Source organism: Microtus oregoni, unplaced genomic scaffold (genome assembly GCF_018167655.1).
Source record: "Microtus oregoni isolate MIOR12 unplaced genomic scaffold, Mior012 000004F_ref0000308, whole genome shotgun sequence".
Classification (NCBI taxonomy): domain Eukaryota; kingdom Metazoa; phylum Chordata; class Mammalia; order Rodentia; family Cricetidae; genus Microtus; species Microtus oregoni.
Window position 1 is genome coordinate 17,811,372 of NW_024543063.1, and position 8,373 is coordinate 17,819,744.

The window sequence follows — 8,373 nt, forward strand, 5'->3', positions numbered from 1 at the left end:
TTTTGCACATGTCTATCAAGTTGTTACAGTGTCATTATCTATTCAAAAAACTTTTTTCTTTATCAACTGAATCACTTCTATCTTCAAACCCAATTGAGATCATCTGCACATCTACTATTCAACATTTATTCCGGTCTATTGATCTATTTATCAATATAACTATCAATATCACAGCCTAGCTACTGCAGCTCTGTAATAAATGCTGAAGTTAGCGTCGTTCTTCACATTTTTTCCAGTTCTGTCTTTTTACTTATCATACACAAGGACTTGTCTCCTGGTTTGTTGAAGCAGTGAGTCAGACAATACTTGCCACATTAATGCCTGTCAATGCGGCTACCCATGAAAACTCTGGCATATTCATTGAGACGGACACTCTCAACGAAGGCAATTAATTCTGTCAATCTCATTCACCTTATAGTACTTCAATACAGACAATTTAACCTTCTTTCTCTTATGCTTATTCTTCTTGGGAGTGGTGTTAACCTTCTTCTGCCTTTTCTTAGCATCATCATGAACTCTCAACATAAGATGAAGGGTGGACTCCTTTTGAATGTTGTAGTTAGGTAAAGTATGGCCGTCTTCCAGCTGCCCAGTGAAGATCAGCCTCTAATGATCAGGAGGAATTCCTTTCCTATCGGGGATCTTGATCTTTATATTTTCTATAGTGTCTGAGGGTTCAGTCTCTAGCCGGATGGTCTTCCCTGTAAGCGTCTCCATGAAAATCTGCATCTTGTTGCAGTTCCTTCTGAATTTAAAAAAAGTTCGATTAGACCCAAAGACAATGACGAGAGCCAAGCTTAAGGCCATTGGCCAGAGCTGGGCCACAGAGCACACCCATTCTTAACATTTTATTAGTTCAAATTGTCTTCAATTTTATATTTTATAACTTTTGTTTTTCCATATAAAACTTGAAATTATTTTGAATTATTTTGTCATTATATAGACAAAAAACCCTGGTATACTTAATTGAGATAGTTTTAAATCTGTACATAAATTTGAAAGGAACTAACATAAAAAATATTATAAAGCTGAACATGATGGCATGGGCCCATAATCTCATCTACTTGAGAAGCTGAAATTAGGATCGTGATTCAAGGTCAACATGAGAAATTTAGCAAAGCCCTGATACCAAGCAAACTAATATTCCCAGATATTGATAACTGAGGAGAATTCTCTACTGAAGGATAACTATGTTGTGTTTGTGGATTGAAAGACATAATATCTTGGGGTTTTGTTTGCTGGTTTGTATTGTTGGGCCTTTATATAAAATGGCATCATGTTTTTCTCTAATATGCTTTAAATCATGTCTCATTCCTCCCAGTTACTAACACAGTGTAAACTGCGTGTAAATCACTGTTGTATTGTTTGGGTAATAATAACAAGAAAAGCGTCTGTACGTGCTCAGCATGCCTTTGCTGTTCTTGAAATTTTCTTCCATGTGGTTGATTGAATTGATGTAGCCAGTGGACATAGAAGAATGACTATCTTCCTATTTACTTAGTTTTTCTCTAATTCCTTTCAGCAATGTTTCATATTTTCAATGTTCATATCTTACAAATTTTATGCTTTATTATGTGCTTTATATTTTATATCTCATTTTTGTTTTGCTTTATTTTGGTTTGTTTTTTTTTTAAGACTTATTTATTTATTATGTATACAACATTCTGCTTCCATGTATGCCTGCACACCAGAAGAGGGCAACAGATCTCATTACAGATGGCTGTTAGCCACCATGTGGTTGTTGGGAATTGAACTCAGGATCTCCGGAAGAGAGGTCAGTGCTCTTAACCTCTGAGCCATCTCTCCAGAGGACATTAGATCTCATTATAGATGACTGTTAGACACCATGTGGTTGGTGGGAATTGAACTCAGGACCTCTGGAAGATCAGTCTGTGCTCTTAACCTCTTAACCTCTGAGCCATCTCTCAAGCCCCCCCCCTTTTTAAATTTTTTTATAATTTATTTGTATTTTATATACATTGGTGTTTTGCCTGCATGTATGTCTGTGTGAGGGTGTTGGATCCCCCTGGAACAGGAGTTACAGACAGTTGTGAACTGCCTTGTGGGTGCTGGGAATTGAACCTGGGTCCTCTGGATGAGCAGTCAGTGCTCTTAACCACTGACCCATCTCTCCAGCCTCTTAGTTTGGTTTTAAAGAGAGGGTTTCTCTGTGTAGCTGTGGATATCCTAGAACTCAGTATGTAGAACAGGCTGGCCTTGAACTCAGAGATTTGCCTGTCTCTGCTTCCTCAGTGCTGGGACTGAAGACATGCATCACCACTGCTTGGATTCCCATTGTTTTTGATATCAAAAGGATTAGTGACTTATTTTTATAGGCAAATTAATTTGGGTGTGTGCATGTATACACACATATGTATGCTACGTTGTCCTCATGGAGGTAGGAAGACAACTTGTAGGAGCCACTTCCCTTCTACTATGTGAGTTCTAGGAATCAAATTCAGGTCATTGGGCTTGCCTTTATCCACTTGAGACATCTTGCCAACCCAGCCTAATGACAATTTAAGTATTGAATTAGCATGCAACAGTCTCACCCAGTTCGCTTGCTAGTCCCAAGGCCTGTTCTGTATATTCAGTGGACTCTCCATGCAAATGACCATACTATGAGAGTAATGATAGGGTCACATCTTAGCTTCTAATCTTCTATTTTTTTATTGTCTTACTTTGCTGGTAATAACTTCCAGTGTAATAGGGATTTAATTCAATAATATCGTATCAGAAAAATGATCACATCTGGAGAAAGGAATATTGAAAAACAAGAGGTCTTATAGACACCAACTAGATTTGAACAGAGAACTTCTTCATGAGATATTATAGTCAAGATGTCAAAAGCACAAAGCAAACAAGTCCTATTAAAAGCTGTAAGGAAAAACTACTAAAATCTAGGAAAGAACAAAATGGTACTTTTCAAGTCCTGAGTGTCAATAATAGCCAGCCAAGATGGATATACTCACCAACAGGACCCTTTAAAACTGACAGAGAAATAAGGACATTTCAAAACAAGAATTTGCTAACATAATTCATGACCGCCAAGCCAGTGCTGCAGAAGACACTTCAGAGATTACTACCCAGCAATGGAAGAAAATGGCTACAATCATGAAAGCACAGGGAGGGATAAATTTGATGGAACAGATAAACTAAAGAAAGTCAGGAAGTCATTTATCATATGTAACACAAATGTAATAAGGGCAAAGTAATGAATAATGATTCAATCGCCCAGAAAAACAACCAACAAAGTTACAAGAATTAGTCAATCTTTCTCAATAACATTTAATGTAAATATTCTCAAGACAATAAAGCGGTGTAGATTAGTTGATTGGACTAAAAATAAGATCCAACTATCTTCTGTCTCCAAGAAAGACACTTCAGTGACAAAGATGCCTGCAGACTGGAGGTCAAAGGATGGAAGTCAATCTATCAAGAGAATAAAAGCTGTGGGGTTGGTGAAGATCTTTTCCCATTCTGTAGTTTTGTCTTAGTGACTGTGTCCTTTGCCGTACAGAAGCTTCTCAGTTTCAGGAGGTCCCATTTATAAATTTCTGCTCTGAGAATCTGTGCTACTGGTGCTATATTTAGGAAGTGGTCTCCAGTACCCATACATTCAAGGCTATTTCCCAATTTCTCTTCTATGAGGTTTAGCGTGTCTGGAGTTATGTTGAGGTCTTTGATCCGTTTGGACTTGAGTTTTGTGCATGGAGATTGATAGGAATCTATTTGTATTCTCCTACATGTTGATATCCAGTTATTCCAGGGCCATTTGCTTGATTTTTTCCATTGTATAATTTTCGTTGCTTTGTCAAAAATTGGGTGTTCATAGGTGTGTGGTTAATACTAGGGTGTTCAATTCAATTATTTTTGTCCATCTGTCTGTTTTTATGACAATACCAAGCTGTTTTCATTACTATAGCTCTATAGTAGAGCTTGAAATCAGGGATTGTGATGCCTCCAGATATTCTTTTCTTGTAAAGGATTGTTTTGGCTATCCTGGGTCTTTTATTTTTTCATATGAAGTTAAGTATTGCTCTTTTGACGTCTGTGAAGAATTGCATTGGGATTTTGATGGAGATTGAATTGAAATTGTAGATTACTTTTGGTAAGACTGCCATATATATTATGTCGATCCTACCTATTCAAGAGTATTGGAGATCTTACCATTTTTTGGTATCTTCCTCAACTTCTTTCTTCAAAGACTTAAAGTTCCTGTTGTATAACACTATCACTTCTCTGGTTAGCATTACCCCAAGATGTTTTATGTGATTTGTGGCTATTGTAAATGGTGATGTTTCTCTGATTTCTTTCTAAGTCCTTTAATCGTTTGTATATAGGAGGGCTACCGATTTTTTTGAATTGAAATTGTATCCTGCCACATTACTGAAGGTGTTTACTGAAGGTAGAAGTTCCCTGATAGAACTTTTGGGATCACCTATGTATACTATCATATCATCAGCAAATAGTGAAAGTGTGACTTCTTCCTTTCCAATTTGTATCCCCTTGATCTCCTTCTGTTGTCTTATTGCTCTAGCTAGGACTTCAAGTACTATACTGAATAGATAGAGAGAGAGTGGACAGCCTTATCTTGTGCTTGATTTTAGTAAAATTGCTTTGAGTTTCTTTCCATTTAGTTTAATGTTGGCTGTTTTCTTGCTGTATATTGCTTTTATTAAGTTTAGATATGTCCTTCTATCCCTTATCTCTCCAAGACATTTATCATGAAGGGCTGTTACATTTTGTCAAAGGCTTTTCCAGCATCTAATGAGATGATCATATGTTTTTTTTCTTTCAGTTTATTCATATGGTGGATTACATTGACAGATTTTCATATGTTGAACCATCCCTGCATATCTGGGGTGAAGCCAACTTGATCAAAGTAGGCGATTTTTTTAGTGTGCTTTAGAATTCGGTTTGCCAGTATTTTATTGAGTATATTTGCATCCATGTTCATGAGGGAGACTGGTCTGTAATTCTTTTTCTTAGCTGAGTCCTTGTGTGGCACGGGTATCAGGGTAACTGTAGCTTTGTAAAAAGAGTTTGGCAATGTTCCCTCTGTTTCTATTGTGTGGAACAATTTGAGGAGTATAGGTATTAGCTCTTCTTGGACATTCTGGTAGAATTCTGTGCTGAAACCATCTGGCCCAGGTATTTTTGGAGGGGGAGGTGGGGGGTTGGGACACTTTTGCTTCTATTTCCTTGCAGGTTATATATCTATTTAAATTGTTTATCTAGTCTTGATTGGATGTGATATCTATCCAGAAAATTATCCATTTCTTTTAGATTTTACAATTTTATGGAGTACAGGTGTCGGGGCCAGCCATAATAAGCTAAGTATGGGCAGGTCACCCAAAGGAAGTTCTTTACTTCCAACTGTTATCACCTGCCAGAGTAGAACTTGGCCATCCATAAATTTAACAAGAGGCCTGAGCCTCAGTAATTTACCCTGAGGCAATACCTGGTTGTAAGAGGAACCACAAGCTGAAATTACCCAACCACGGCCCAGGCCCAAGAACAAACCATCCAAAGGAAATGCCTACCATTCCAACAGCTGTAGATAGGATCACCGGCCAGCACACATTCACCAGGACAACCCTAGACAAATGTCAGCCAATCGGGGCTCCTGAACCTCAGAAACCCCTCACCCCCACCTTTACTATTATAAAAACCCAGTTCTTTTTTTTTTTTTTTTTTTTTGGTTTTTTCGAGACAAGGTTTCTCTGTGGTTTTGGAGCCTGTCCTGAAACTAGCTCTGTAGACCAGGCTGGTCTCGAACTCACAGAGATCCTCCTGCCTCTGCCTCCCGAGTGCTGGGATTACAGGCGTGCACCACCACCGCCCGGCCTAAAAACCCAGTTCTAATTGAGTTCGGGGCTCTCTGTTTATTCTAATATGTTGGACATGAGGAGAGACCAAGTTTGTAAACTTGATTAAAACAAAGGCTCTTTGCTTTTACATATGGGACTCAGTCTCCTTGTTGGCTTTTGGGGGACTTCACAGATTTGGGCATAACAACAGGTTTTCAAAGTATGACCTAATGACTCTCTAGATTTCCTCACTATCTATTGCTATGCTCCTCTTTTCATTTCTGGTTTTGTCAATTTCAATATTCTCTTTTTTTTATTTAAATTTATTTATTTATTAAGGATTTCTGCCTCGTCCCCGCAACCGCTTCCCATTTCCCTCCCCCTCCCCCGATCAAGTCCCCCTCCCTCATCTGCTCGAAGAGCAATCAGGGTTCCCTGACCTGTGTGAAGCCCAAGGAGCTAAAAGTATACAATGGAAAAAAGAGAGCATCTTCAACAAATTGTGCTGGCAAAACTGGGTGTCAATCTGTAGAAGAATGAAAATAGATCCATATCTATCAACATGCACAAAACTCAAGTCCAAATGGATTAAAGACCTCAATATCAGTCCGAACACACTGAACCTGATAGAAGAGAAAGTGGGAAGTACTCTACAGCACATGGGCACAGGAGACCACTTCCTACGTATAACCCCAGCAGCACAGACACTAAGGGCATCATTGAATAAATGGGACTTCCTGAGGCTGAGAAGCTTCTGTAAAGCAAAGGACACTGTCACTAAGACAAAAAGGCAACCCACTGACTGGGAGAAGATCTTCACCAACCCCGCAACTGACAAAGGTTTGATCTCCAAAATATATAAAGAACTCAAGAAACTAGACCGCAAAAGGCTAATCAACCCAATTATAAAATGGGGCACTGAGCTGAACAGAGAATTCTCAATATTCTCTTTCTACCTTATGGTTAGTTTGAATAAGGGTTTGTCTATCTTGTTGATTTTCTCAACCAGCTCTTTGTTTCATTGATTCTTTCTCTTGTTTTCTTTGTTTCTATTTTATTGATTTCAGCCCTAAATTTGATTATTTCCTGTTGTCTTCTCTTCCTGGGGACTGATCTCTAAAATATATAAAGAACTCAAGAAATCAGACAACAAAATACCAAATAATCCATTAAAAAATGGGGTACAAATCTAAACAGAATGCTCAACAGAAGAATCTGAAATGACCAAAAGACCCTTAAGGAATTGCTCAACATCTTTAGCCATCAAGGAAATGCAAATTAAAACAGCTCTGAGATACCATCTTACATCAGTCAGAATGGCTGAGATAAAAAACATAGATGATAACTTATGCTGGAGAAGATGCAGAGTAAGGGGAACACTTCTCTATGGCTGGTGGGAGAGCAAACATGTACAGCCACTGTGGAAATCAGTATGGCAGTTTCTCAGAACACTGGGAAACAATCTACCTCAAAACCCAGCAACATCACTCTTGGGCATATACCCAAATGATGCACAGTCATACCACAAGGACATCTGCTCAACTATATTGATAGCAGCGTTATTTGTAATAACCAAAACCTGGAAACAGCCTAGATGTCCCTCAACTGAAGATGGAGTAAAAAAAAAATGTGGTACACTTACACAGTGGAGTACGATTCAGAGGTTAAAAAAAACAAAAAACAAAAAACAAAGACATCTTGAAATTTGCATGTAAATGGAAGAAAGTAGAAAAAAACATCCTGAGTAAGGTAAGCCAGACCCACAGTATGTATTCACTCATAAATGGATATTAGATGTAAAGCAAAGGAATACTGTTCTATAGTCTACAATCCCAGAGAAGCAAGTAACAAGGAGAATTCTAAGAGAGATATACACAGATCCCCCTGCAAAGGGGATATAGACAAGATCTTCTGAGAAAATTGGGAGAGTGGAGGTAAGGGCAGAAAAGGAGGAGATGAGGGAGGAGAACATAAGGGAATGGGTGGTTGAGATGGGGGAAAGACAGAGAGGGAGAGCAAGGAAAGCGATAGTTTGATTGAGGGAGCCATTATAGGGCTAGCAAGAAATCTGGCACTAGGAAAATTTCCAGGAATCTGCAAAGAATACCCCAGCTAAGACCCTAAGAAATAGTGGAGGGGGCACCTGAACTGGCTTTCCTCTGTAACCAGACTTATGACTACCTTAATTGCCATCATAGACCCTTCACCCAGCAATTGATAGAAGCAGATGCAGAGATCCACAGCTAAGCTCTGGGCCGAGCTCCTAGAGTCCAGTCAAAGAGAGGGAGGAGCAAGAATATGAACAATGGTGGACTTAGAGGTTTCAAATGTTCAAGTCAGGCCCAGTGTCTCTTTGCTGCCTACAGATCTAGATGTAGAACTCTCAGCTCCTCCAGCACCATTTCTGCCTGAATGCTGCCACGCTTTCTGCCATGATGACAATGGACTAAACCTCTGAACTATAAGCCAGGCCCCAATTACATGCTTTCTTTTATAAGAGTTGACATAGTCTCAGTGTCTCTTCACAGCAATAAGAAACTGACTAAGACAGACTTCAAAC

At 38.9% G+C, this 8,373-nt stretch overlaps 1 pseudogene; it reads right to left on the reverse strand.

The window, feature by feature from the left end:
* Positions 1–221: 221 nt before the first annotated feature.
* Positions 222–729, reverse strand: LOC121446934 (annotated as a pseudogene).
* Positions 730–8,373: the final 7,644 nt, after the last annotated feature.